This window comes from Dermochelys coriacea, chromosome 2 (assembly GCF_009764565.3).
Source record: "Dermochelys coriacea isolate rDerCor1 chromosome 2, rDerCor1.pri.v4, whole genome shotgun sequence".
Taxonomy (NCBI): Eukaryota; Metazoa; Chordata; order Testudines; family Dermochelyidae; genus Dermochelys; species Dermochelys coriacea.
In genome coordinates, this window is record NC_050069.1 from 192,144,470 (window position 1) to 192,158,212 (window position 13,743).

At 40.4% G+C, this 13,743-nt stretch overlaps 1 long non-coding RNA gene across 1 annotated transcript; it reads left to right on the plus strand.

Moving 5' to 3' along the window:
- Positions 1-1,681: 1,681 nt before the first annotated feature.
- Positions 1,682-12,723, plus strand: LOC122458928. The gene is made up of 3 exons (XR_006279280.1): positions 1,682-1,831; positions 9,580-9,662; positions 11,976-12,723. It is a non-coding gene; the product is annotated as an uncharacterized LOC122458928 (long non-coding RNA).
- Positions 12,724-13,743: the final 1,020 nt, after the last annotated feature.

Sequence of the window (13,743 nt, forward strand, 5' to 3'; positions counted from 1 at the left end):
ACTGATTTCATGGCTGAATGGCAAGATGGATCAACACTGAAAAGCATTGAAATCTGTAAAGAATTTACACCAGTCGAAAGGGGGGAGCTGTTATCAGCGCTGCAAGGACACAGGGAGGTGTTTTCCAACAAGCCAGAGAGAACGCATTTGCTGTCCCATAAAATCTTCACAAAAGGGATACAATCCCCCTCCCCCTTCCAGGCCTGACAGGGCCACTGGCAAGGTTAAAGAGCAAATTTGTACAGAGATACAGAACATGTTGGAACCTGGGAGTAATTAAGGAATCTGACAGTTCATGGGTATTCCCTGTGGTCTTGGTCCCCAAAAGGGATGGCACTGTAAGATTTTTGTGTGGACTATAGAAACCTTAATGCTGTTACTCATTAAAAACTCAGATGTGTACCCCATGCCAAGAATTGATGATATGCTGGATGTGCTGAGCCAAGCAAAATACCTCAGTACTTTGGATTTAACTAGAGGGTACTGGCAGATCCATCTGGAGAAGGAGGCACAGCAGAAGTGATTGTATGTGTGTATGCTAAAGGAGGCTAGAGGGCCTGGCTCAGCAGGACAGGGTGAGGGAGCCCACGCTGGTGGAACAGGCAGGTTCAGTAGTACCCCAGTACATCAGTTGGGACCTCAGAATAGGGGGCAACCCATCACATTCTTCATTACTGGCAATTTTGTAAATCAAGACTGGATGCTTTTCTAAAAGATCTTCTCTAGTTCAAACAGAAATCAATTCAGGGAAATCTTATGGCCTATGTTCTACAGGGGGTCAGACTAGATGATCATAAATGGTCCCTTCTGGCCTTGGAATCTATGAACCTATATTATTCCCAAGCAATTCCAGGTGGAGTTAGCTCATTTGGCTGTCCTGCACATCTCATCACAGGGCTTCATCCTGCTGACTGAGTTAGAGGATGTATGTCTGCTGCAGCTAAGGAGGGAGAAGAGTGCTTATCACATCAGTCCTCAGGGAGGTGGAGCTAGTGGTGAAGAAGACGTGCTCCTTCTGCTTTTACTTTAAAGCTTGTGTAGCTGCATATGCTAATTGCTATAGAAAACTAATGGTTCATAAGATTTATTTAGAAAGTCTCCTTTTTGATGTTAGTTTCTCCTTTTTCAGTATGAAATCGGGTCCCAAACATGCTCCATGAAATGATGGCTATCATGACCTGTGATGTTATCTGATTAAAATATGACCATATAGATCATTGTTGCAACCACTGTTTTATATATTTGCAGCAAATATTGTACAAAGGTTATCAAATGAGGTGTCTACAAAATTATGATTTTCTGGTTATGATTATGCTATATGTATGCATGTATCATTTTTGTATGTGAAGTTATAAGTATTGGTTCTATACTTGGATTTCAAATGTTTGCCCCTGGTGGAACGCCCACAAAGTAATTAGCCCGCACATCTTGGAGGGCCTATTCTAATTGAGTGGCCCATTGAAAGAACAGTTTAACTGATAATGGACCATGGGAGATGCCCATCTACGCTGAATGGAATGTTCTGCTGTGACTAGGCGAAATGCATGCTTGCCCGTGTGACTCCGAACTCCATCTTGTCGCTGTATTTTCCACAGTAAGAACAATGGGATACCCTCCGCATGGAAAAAAAGACTATAAAAGGTAGCTGCATCTTCTCCATTTGGTCTTCAATCTTGCTTCTTACCTCTGGAGGAATTTTGCTGCAAACTGAAGCTCTGAACAATGGACTGAATGACCCATCCAAGCTGTGGATGTACTCCAGAGACTTGACTTAAGCCATCAGGTTATTCCATCACTGCTACAAGCGTGAACCAAAAACTTTGCCATTGCTGTATGTAATTGATTCCTTTAACCATTCCTTTAACCTATTTTAACTTTCATTTTTTTTTTTAATGAATGAACCTTTAGATCTTAAATACTGAAGGATTGGCACCAGTGTGATTTTTAGGTAAGATCGAAGTTATATATTGACCTGGGTGTGTGGCTGGTCCTTTGGGATCTGAAGAACCTATTATTTGATGAGACCGGTTGTAAAGAACCACTTATCTCTGAATCCAGTGTTTTTGGTGGTGATATAAGGACTGGAATGCCTGAGGAAACTGCCTTTATGTTTTCTTGTTAGCCAGTGTGGTGAAACGGGAGTTTATTTTTGTGGCTGGTTTAGTATATCTTATAAAAGAATAACCACCAGTTTTGGGTTGTTTGCCCTATTTCTCAGCAGTTTGTCCTGAATTGGGCATTCTCAGTTATGACCCCCTAAGGCACGGTTACATATCGTGGCCTATCTCGGGAGCTAGCAGATTCCAGTAATTTGTTACCTGGACCATTGGCTGGGAAAGGATAGCTCTTGTTCAGGTGACTCGTGCTTTTCAAATGCATGATACAAGTAAACAATATGATTTATTTGAATGTAGGTAGTGCCTAGACATCCCAATTAAGCATCCAGGCCCTGTTTTCCTAGGCCCTGTAATGTCAGCAGTTCCATCTTGGTCATGACCTGGGATTGAAGTAGGGACTTCAAGATCTGAGAACATACTAAAGGAATAAATCCTGTGGCTGGGAGCTGTTATAGATGCACTTTCACAGTGGATTGGACACTGAGGGGGATGGGTAACACATGCTGAATGTTTTGTTATATATACACTTATAATGAAAAAGCCAGTCCCTGCCCGAAAGAGATTAGCAATTTAAATGTTCTCCCTCTCCCAAGACAATTTAGAGCTGATGCTGCCTTGTTTATCTCAAAGACATATTGGAGACTAGAGCGTTCATATAGTTGCTCTGACCTAGTTGAGAGCTTCAACATTTATTTATTTAGCCTGTTCTCCCATCTGGCTTCAGAAGACTTGCACTATTTCATGTCATTAATTTTCCCCCACCTTCCTCCTCTTCTGATTAATGAAGAGCCTTGCACAAGAGAAGGACAGGGTGAATTAATCTTGAGGAGTGAAATCCTTCGCAAGTGTAATGATACGAAATTATTTAAACCCAGCTGCCAGCCCGTACTTGGAAAAGGCCAAAGATTTTTACTGAGGTATTTTTAGACATCACCAGAGGTGCAGTGCAAAACTGCAAAGGAGAGGTGCTGGATATTTGTTTTTTTTGCTTTGAGGCTGAAGGTGGTGACTCCCCTTGTCCTTAGTCAACCCCAGGGATTGTGTTTTCCTCTGTATTTGACAAGTATCTAGCACGTTTTGCAGCGTTGCCAAGCTCAAAAGTCATGACAGACCCCCTGAAAAATCATGACTGGTTTAAAATCCTGATTTAAAATATATCTTTGTCTCTGACTTTGAAAAACTTGGCAGGAAAACTCATTACCCCCCAGCCTTCCTCACCTTGAGTGTGTGGGTCAAAATCCTACCAAAAACCACATACGTGTAAAACTGCAGAATCCGGCCCTTTATTCTCTTCACTGATAATAGAGACACTCCCCAGTTCCCTTAGTCTGGCAGCCCCACAAGTGTTGCACTGGGCATTTCTCCCCAGCTCCATTCTCTGCTCCCTTCTCTAGGCTGCCCCCTCCCTGTGCTGCGCTCCAGCTAATATTGTCCTGTGCCTTTCCTGGGAATTTCTGGATGTGACAGCAGCTAATACTAATGATGTGAAATTGCAGAAGCTCACAAAAAATTGAGACTTGGTGCCCCTGATTTGAGGCGGGGCTGTAATATAAATAGAAGTTAGGTCCTGCTCCTGCAAAGACATGTGAGCATAACGTTACTCATGTGAACCATCCCAGGGAAGCCATTGAGCAAGTGCTTGCAGAATCAGAGCCTGAGATTAGGGCTGTCAAGCGATTAAAAAAATTAATCGTGATTAATCGCGCTGTTAAACAATAGAATACCATTTATTTAAATATTTTTCAATGTTTTCTACATTTTCAAATACATTGATTTCAATTACAACACAGAATACAAAGTGTATAGTGTTCACTTTATATTTATTTTTGATTGCAACTATTTGCACTGTAAAAAAAACAAAAGAAATAGTATTTTTCGATTCACCTAATACAAGTTCTGTAGTGCAATCTTTCTCATGAAAGTTTAACATACTTCATCCAGAAATAAAACAATGTAAAACTTTAGAGCCCACAAGTCCAATCAGTCCTATATCTTGTTCAACAAATCGCTCAGATTAACATGTTTGTTTACATTTCCAGAAGATAATGCTGCCTGCTTCTTGTTTACAATGTCACCTGAAAGTGAGAACGGGCATTTGCATTGCACTGTTGTAGCCGGCGTCGCAAGATATTTACATGCCAGATGCACTAACGATTCATTTGTCCCTTTATTGCTTCAACCACCATGCATCCATGCTGATGATGGGTTCTGCTCGATAATAATGCAAAGCAGTGCAGACCAACACATGTTCATTTTCATCGTCTGAGTCAGATGCCACCAGCAGAAGGTTGATTTTCTTTTTTGGTGGTTTGTGTTCTGTAGTTTCTGCATCAGAATGCTCTTTTAAGACTTCTGAAAGCATGCTCCACACCTCATCCCTCTCAGATTTTGGAAGGCACTTCAGATTCTTAAATCTTGGGTTGAGTGCTGTAACTATCTTTAGAAATTTCACATTGGTATCTTCTTTGCATTTTGTCAAATTTGCAGTGAAAGTGTTCTTAAAATGAACAACATGCTGGGTCATCATCCAAAACTGCCATAACATGAAACATATGGCAGAATGTGGGTAAAACACAGCAGGAGACGTACAATTCTCCCCCAAGGAGTTCAGTCACAAATTTAATTAACGCATTACTTTTTTAACAAGCGTCATCAGCATGGAAGCATGTTTTCTGGAATGATGGCTGAAGCATGAAGACACATACGAATCTTTAGTGCATCTAGCACATAAATATTTTGTGACACCAGTCACAATAGTACCATGTGAATGCCTGTTCTCACTTTCAGGTAAGAATTGGGCAGCCTTATTTCCCATAAATGTAAACAAACTTGTTTATCTTGGCGATTGGCTGAACAAGAAGTAGGACTGAGTGGACTTTTAGACTGTAAAGTTTTACATTGTTTTGTTTTTGAGTGCAGTTATGTAACCAAAAAATCCTACATTTGTAAGTTGCACTTTCATGATAAAGAGATTGCACTACAGTCCTTGTATGAGATGAATTGAAAAATACTATTTCTTTTGTTTACAAATATTTGCACTGTAAAAATGATTAAAAAATAATACAAAGGGAGCACTGTACACTTTGTATTCTGTGATGTAATTAAAATCAATTATATCTGAAAATGTAGAAAAACATCCAAAATATTTAATAAATTTCAATTGGTATTCTAATGTTTAACAGTGCGATTTAATTGTGTTTGATTTTTTTAATCATGATTAATTATTTTGAGTTGAGTTAACTGTGACTAATTGACAACACTATTTGAGATTATAAACTCTCTGGGGAAAAAGGCTATTTTCCCTCTAAGCTTGTATAGAGCCTAGCACAATAAGACCCCATCCTGATTTAATTGTAAATAGTACAGATAACAATTATCTGAGCTGAATTTGTTTGATTTTTTTTTCCTTTCTTTTTTGAAGATCATGATGATTTTGGCAATGAATTTAAAAAATATGGTCTTAAAACAGAATGAGCCAGCATAGAAGTGGTAAAACAGTGAATGAGTAGGTTGTATCAGGTGTACATTATGTGGTAAAAAGGTAGCAGGAGGAAGTCAAGTATCCTTCCAACATTTGTTACCACAAATTTTGGTTACTGACAATAAACAAAGGTTTATTTCCTTTGAACCAATACTTAAATTGGTGCTGCAGCATTTCTCTAACCCTATTTAGGAGTAATAGACATTTTATCAATTCCTTTTGATATTTCCATTCGACCTCATACAATGCAGAGTGTGTTGCTGGCATGTAAATATATAGTAAAGTGAAAGGTTGTTGTATAGTTTATATCCATAATTTTGCCTTCCTTGATGCTATTATACTCTGGAGAGGAGTGGCCACTGGCTTTTCTTTCAACAGTGCTCATTTTCTTCCTACTGTATTTAAAAACTTAGTTCTTATTTCTGTTGGGACCAACATAATTCCACATATGATTAAATAGCACAAGTAAAATGCAACAAAATAAAGTAGAAAATGTATATGAAAGTACCTATACTGAACGATCCTTATGAAACAAGAGCATCAAGTGACAAAATTGGATAGGATTTTGCCTTTGTAAAATCTGTTGATTTTAAAAGAGTTGCTCAGCTGAGACCCCGTAATGTACACTTGCCACCTTCTACTCATTTACTGTTTTACCACTATTATGCTGGCTTCTTCTGTTTTTAAATCAATTGCCAAAGCTCTTCATATAAGAAAGGGGGAAAAAAACAGCCAAAATAGGTCCAGGTTATTGTTATCTGTACTATTTACATTTAATCAGGCTGCGGCCTCATTGTGCTAGGTTCTGAAAAGTAATCCTCTGAATCAAGCCTTGGAAGAAGGAAGCTTCTGTAGACCTAGCTGTAGCTCACGAAAGCTTATGCTCTAATAAATTTGTTAGTCTCTAAGGTGCCACAAGTACTCCTTTTCTTTTTGCTAAATTACAGTGCAAGCCACTGGCCAGATTGACCCATATGAGCCTGCTGCTTTACAACACTGCCAAAGTGAAGCAGCAGTAAACTTGATATAACTAACCAGTTAGACTAGGTTTATGCTGCCTTTTGTCGCCAGCATCGGGCAAAGTAGCTGAGCATATCAATGAATATCTTCCCCATAGTCATATCTCTCTACCACCGTGTCTTGCACAATTCCTGTATGAAACAAACTTTGCTGTTTTTAAAATAAGCTACTGGGACAGTCATTTTTAAAAAGAGCAGCAGATTTAATTGTGAACAGGCAGCTATTTCCTGCCCAGATAAGTGAAAATGGGGACTATGATTATTGCTGTAGGCTATTCATTTTTAAATAGACTGGTTGATACATGTACAGCTTTGTCATGTCTCCCCCTATACTGGAATATTCCCCTGATCTATGGTATCCTATGTACCCTCCCAGACTTTCTTGAAATCTAACTTGGGAATATAACTGTTTCATGAAGCAATCGCATCCAGTTGCAACTCTGGGTGTTATCTGTACTGTGTATCAGTTAATGACTTGAGTCTATGTACAGGGATACAGTTTGTCGATTGCATGTGCTTAGTATCTCTGCCTTGTAGTAAATTGTCCTGTGCAGCTGCAGTGCTGTGTAAACTCCTGTAGTGTTGTTTATTTGCATACCACTTCACATGGCACTTTACAGCTGTAAAATTACACCGGAAATGCTGTCCCTGCTCTGAAGGACTTGCATTGTTTTGTAGCAATATGCAGTACCTGATTTAACAATTTAAATCAATTATGTGTATGCTTTGTGCTATAAATAAAATACATCAATAAGACCATTGCAATTTTAATTTGTAGAGCCCTGCTATGTCTCTAGTGGAGATGGGGAGTATAAAAGAAAAACCCCAAACCAGGCAATTTGTTCACTATAGAATTTACCGTAGGAAGATGCAATGTCAGAAAACAAAGTGGGCATGTGTGACGCAGTAGGGAGAGGGGGGTGGTGTGATGCAGTGTGTGGGGGGGGGGGAGTGTTGACCTGGGAATGTGGCAGGGGAGTTTCATTGGGGATGGGATACCTGAGAGCCTGTAATCTGAGCCAGGAGGGGGAGAGGGGAGGTAACACCTCTGCCCAGGAAACTGGACAAAGGCTGCAGGAGAGAACTTGCGGGAGGGGTTTTGGTTTCAGTTTTGTGCTGGGTGGTGGAACGCAGGGAACCCCAAGGCTGGGGTCTAAGCTACTGCCCCCCAGAAGGACTTGACTGAGGGGTCCTGGTTGTACCCACAAGCTCTGTTTTAGACTGTGTTCCTATTGTCCAATAAACCTTCTGTTTTACTGGCTGCCTGAGAGTCACAGTGAATCCCAGGAAGAGGGGTGCAGGGCCCGGATTCCCCCCCACGCCGTGACAGCATGTTAAACCCCAATGACCCATTAAGTAAGTCCCCAGCTTACTTATGCAGCCGGCTAAGCCCCATAATGAAAAGGCATCTGAAAGGGATGCATTTGGTGCAAAGTATAATGGATGAGGACAATCATGTAAATCCCAGGAGACAGTCTTTTCCATTTACCCATGCATTCTAGAAATCTAACCCCAAGGCTGTGTTAGCAGCAGCAGAGTTGCTTATAATCTGTGGTGTGTTTCAAATTCTCAGTTTGAGCAAACCCCTCTCAAATAGACTAGAATCCCTTTTCGCAGTAAACAAACGTATGAGAAAGTATGGTCCAGTTGTCAAGGTGCTGGGTCTCAGGACATTTTCCTGATCTACCACAGACTTCCTGTGGGCATGTCACTTAGTTGCTTTGTGACTCAGTTTCCCATCTATAAAATGGGCTAATAGTACTTCCCTACCTCATTAAAGTGCCGTGAGGATAAATACATTAAAGATTGAGTCATTCAGATTCTATAGTGTGGAGCCACATAAGTAGCTATAGACAGATAATCCAAAACCCAAATTAGTTAAAAGATTCCCATTGGCTTCAATGCACTTCAGATCAAGTCCCGAAGTACTAACTGTTAAAGAAGAAACTAACTGTTCCTATTATTGCATAGAAGTTTAACACTCATTAGGCTGATTGAGTCTACACCTCAGCAGTGAGACAAAATAGCTATGATTGATGATGTATTAACGCAGGCTTTCAGTGTAAGTCTAGAAACCAGAGGTCAAAAACTGTTGAGACAGAACTATAGATGAATTTATACATAGTTTTTTGGAAAGGACAGTGGGGTCTGCAGCTCTGTAATTAAAATACTGACAAGTGCAGGGTATGTGAAGATCTGATTTCCAATAATACCACAAAATCTGAGTTTGGTAACATCAGAACTAATAATTCTGTGTGTGTGTGTGTGTGTGTGTGTTTCTTCCACTTTCTGCTACAGGATGGAATGTCACCTGCTTGTGTGTGTGTGTTATTCTAAATCCAAGCAGTTTCTAGCTGAATGCACGTGAGCCATAATATGTTACTGTTCCCTGATTTGGATTAGCATGCAGTAACTCTTAGAATTAGGATACCTGGGTGTATATTTCCCAGTGTGACTTCAAAAATCACATCGTGTGAATAATGGAATAGTCAGATTAAAATTAGTGTGCATGTTCCTGCCAGTAATCTTCAGTGCTAGCATGTTAATTAATGGAACCTGAAAGAGGCATAAGACAGACAATCAAAGTGAATGCAATTTCCAATGTGAACACGGAAATGGTTTGAAGTATTTGCCCCACTCTAATCCAGATAGCCTGGTGAGCCACCCTTCTGTGCTGTGGCATTTATTTCGGTATAAAAAGATTTCAGTGTGTAAAGTCCTCTGGCAAAAAATTATACATTGAAGTAGAACTTTGGACTTGTGTGTAACAGAATTTCTGTTAACATAATTTCCTATCATTCAAGTTGCACTATCTAATGTGCTTCATATTTCTAACACACTTTTATGAGCAGCTGAGTAAAGTTCAACTCTCCGTCCCTCCTGTCCCCCCACTTCATCCTTTCTAGTGGGAGATTGTGAAGGGGGGGCAGTGTGATTTTTTCAGAATTTTTTTTTATTGCAGGTGCTCACAGCAATAACCTTGAAGGTCCCACTGTGACATGCTGTTTTACTGAAGAACAATGTGTTTAATCTCTCCTAGGCAAGGTACAGACACTGAATAGAACTAGGGCTTTTGTATGTGGCATCTACTAAAGCAGTAGTCAATGGATTTTACCACTGTGATAACCGTCTTATATATTCTGCAAAATAAGTGGCATCTCCTGTGTCATGCAACATGTGCTGCTGATCACTGCAGGAAAAAAAAAATCACAGCATGAATTATCGTTTTGGTTACTCAGTCTGTTAGTGGGATGGAATGCATCTGCCAAGAATTGTGCAGCATGTGTATGGGAGACATTGGAAGAATGAGCATTACAGTTGGTTCACATGTGGTGGCTGTGGATTGACAATGTTGTTCCTATTTCTGTGTACTGGAACTTTAAATCTCCAGGAGCTCGACCTTTGTCTACAGGAAATATCATATAGACATTTTGTTGTCGGAGTTACTAGAGCTTGCTACAGAAGAGACACACAAACACTATGGTCTCTATTGAGACTTTGCTTTTGATCTTTCTTGGTTGTCCTTCGGCTAAAATAAGTCACTGAGATTGAAAGTTTAGGGTTGCTTCTTGTTTATGGAGAAACATAATAATGACGCACAACAGATTTGATTTCTCCCCACCTGTACCCCCATTGTATTACACCAAGACAACATAACCATTCTTTCCCTGTATGCTGCTTTAAGACAGAGTAAATAATTTTCTATAACATTGCTGTTTGATTTCTGAAATATTCATCTTTCTGATATTTTACCCCTCAAGAAAAGATGCACTGAAATACTCCTGTGCGGTTTCTCAACCGGTCTTGAATACATAAGATCATGGTTCTGAGCCAAAAGGTTCTGAGTATGGAAAGGCATCAGATACCAGACACAGAATTTTTAGCCTTTTATGTCAGGATATGCTACTATTATACTGCATTGCATCTGAAACCTTTGACTATTAGATGAAGAGGTAAAAGCTGTTGCCACAGTCATGCACACAAAATGAAAGGGATTTCAGGGAATCTGTCTTTCTTCATGGTATTAAAATACAAAGCAGTCTTTTGTTATGCATTGTGAATGTGTTTAGTACATTGGCTAGCACCTACTCAGGAAAATGTCTGGCAATCCCCCCATGCTTTTAATTATGAAGAAGTTATATGCTCACGTACATTTATATGTTGCTGTTGAAGGATCATTTTACCAGCCCATCAGTTAGTAAATAAGTGACAGGAACAACATTTTAACTTTACCTACTCAGTGTGTGCCTGTCTGCCCTCTGGAGCTGGAGGTTTGCAGTTTGTTCATTCCTGACTGGGAGATTGTGTGACAAGCTTTCAAGCATCTCCTGTTTACAGTTCAGTGAAATTGTTCCAGTAGGCAAAGCTGTCTGTTCTCTTCACTCTTCTAAAAAAAAAAAAAAAAAACAAACACCAAACAAATCAAATCCTGAAACTTTAACTTAGGCATGTAAGTGAAAAGCACTGGCCTTCTTCCTTATTACTCATCCCCCCCCACAGTCAAATCTATTGTACTTTATTGACGTCCAAAATGTTTTCATTGATCTGAACAAGAAACATGCTCCTGTATGAAATGTAGTCATGTATCAGACATGTAATCAGGTGCTGTCATCAAGTCCATGGAAGCTAATGCTTTAATTAGTAGTTCCTGCGTAGTGAGACTTGTACACTAGTAAAAAATAATTGCTTATTTAGAAGCATAGTGAGGTTTTAATAAAACCACCATGCAGTTTTTAAACATCAGTGTTAAAATAACTGATGTTTCAAAAATTGTATAATAGCTAATTTATTAATCCTAATACAGGAGGAAACCTAATAAGATTATCTGTGTATATATTGCTGTTAATTTACAATGCACTTCACAATCACAGACGCGGCTACTCCAAACACTTACTTGCACATGTGTTTGACTTAAAGCACATGACTAGTCCACTGGCTGTGATGTGATGTAAGTGTTTGCAGGAGCTGAGCCAAATATACAACACATTCCCCATGCCAAAGATGCTAAAAAATCAAAACGAGAACAGACACAGTATAATAGGAAGGTGTGAGGATTGTTAACAATGCGAGGGATGGCAGGAGTGCTTGAAGAAGTGGGTTTGAAGTGAGCGCTCGGCAGTTGAGGATGGGGCAGACTGCTCCAGGCATGGACCTGGCATGGTCAAAAGCATGATGGCAAGACTGTGAGACAGAAACAAAGGATGGGCTAAGGTGATGGGGCTGAGCCCACATAACAGGAGGGTAAGTAGATGGATGTTGGAGCAGAAATGTAGGTATGGGAAATATAGAGAGTTTCATAGGTGAAGGTGGGCACAATGCATCTATATTCTTGCCATGTACTTTTTAATTACCCTTCAGGGGAATCAAAGCAGTGAACCAAAGCTACTGGATCCCGGTTACTGGGAACACAGACATGACATTTCCCTCAAGGTTCTACAACTGAATGTCAAGGCCCTATTGGGTACAAAGCTCTCTGGTCTTGAAAACATCACCTGACATCACAATGCTGATGTCATCTGCCTTCAGGTAATCCATGTTAATTCCCTTATTGCCAGGCATTTCATAATCTCTGGTTTTGCATGAAAAATATGGCTGAGACACTCATGTAACTTAGCCGATGTGGAGAGTCTATCATCATAAGGATCAGTCAATTTAAAGTGGTAAATTTCTACAAGCCCTTGAATCAACTACAATCACTCCCACATCCTGCTATCTATGATGGAAAATTCACCAGCCACCATACCACCTGGGGCTATAAAGAATCTGATCAAAGTGGGATAGACCTTGCAAACTGGGTCTCTCTCAAGGAACTACACTGACCCTAAGCAACCAGCAACTCTTCACACTGCCCATCAGAAACAGGGCTACCTTCCCTGACCTCAGTTGGGTCACTTCTGCTGGAGGCCACCCTCTACCAGCCATCTGTAGAGTCCTTGGAAATTTCCTCCAAAGTCAGCAACACCCGATCCTCCTCCAAACGGGTTACCATGCCTATCATGACCTCTAGCCCAAGGCTACATTGGATCTACAGAAAAGCAGACTGGGACAATTACACTAAGCCCATTGACCAATATACTGTGTGTGTCCCAAGTAACATCTCAATAGATCAAGCATATTCAAGATTTATGAAAGCAATCTTTAAGGCTGCCTCCATGTCCATCCCACATGGCTGGCAAAAAAACCAACCCCTATATGCCATGTCTGGACAAAGAATGTGCAGAGCTCCTTAAATAGCAGACTCCTAGAGTCTGAATCTAGTCCAAAGAACACGCTGGAAAAAAGCAATATCAGAAATGGACATGTCAAGATCTAGCAGGAGAGCATGGACAATCATCAGGAAGTCTGGTGCAACACAAAGCCCATCAGATACATGGCAATAGGTCTCTCCAAACAATGGTACCACATACCTGATCAACACTGTTAAAGCAAAAAAGAAAAGGAGTACTTGTGGCACCTTAGAGACTAACAAATTTATTTGAGCATAAGCTTTCGTGAGCTACAGCTCACTTCATCGGATGCTAAAGCAGACAAAGCTAAAATTTTCCTGGTGTCAATCACAAAAGAGCAGGGTCAACACAAACAATCTCCACAGCTTGACCAAGATGAAAATTCCCACTCATTCTCTAGGGAAGAAAAAAAAAAGACACTGAAAACCAGGAAAGCCTGAGGCTTTGACATTGCCTCACCAAAACTACTAAAACATCTTGGGAAGAAAAGCCAACACCAGTTGCCTAACTTCATGTCCCACATCATAAAGGAGATCATGATACCCAAGATATGATGGAAAACTAAGGTGACAGCTTTACCAAACCTAGGTAAAGACCACTCTTTAGCAGCCCAGCTATCATCCAGTATCACTTTCCACAAATTCCTGGAGCACATGATCCTACTGAAAATCACGGGATACCGGGAGGAAGCACAGGCAGGAATGTCTGTGAGGGGAGGGCTCCTGCCTCATACTGGGAATGAGGGGCGATCAACAGGTTATCTCAAGTGCTTATATACAAATGCACAAAGCCTTGGAAACAAGCAGGGAGAACTGGAGGTCCTGGTGATGTCAAGGAATTATGACGTGATTGGAATAACAGAGACTTGGTGGGATAACTCACATGACTGGAGTACAGTC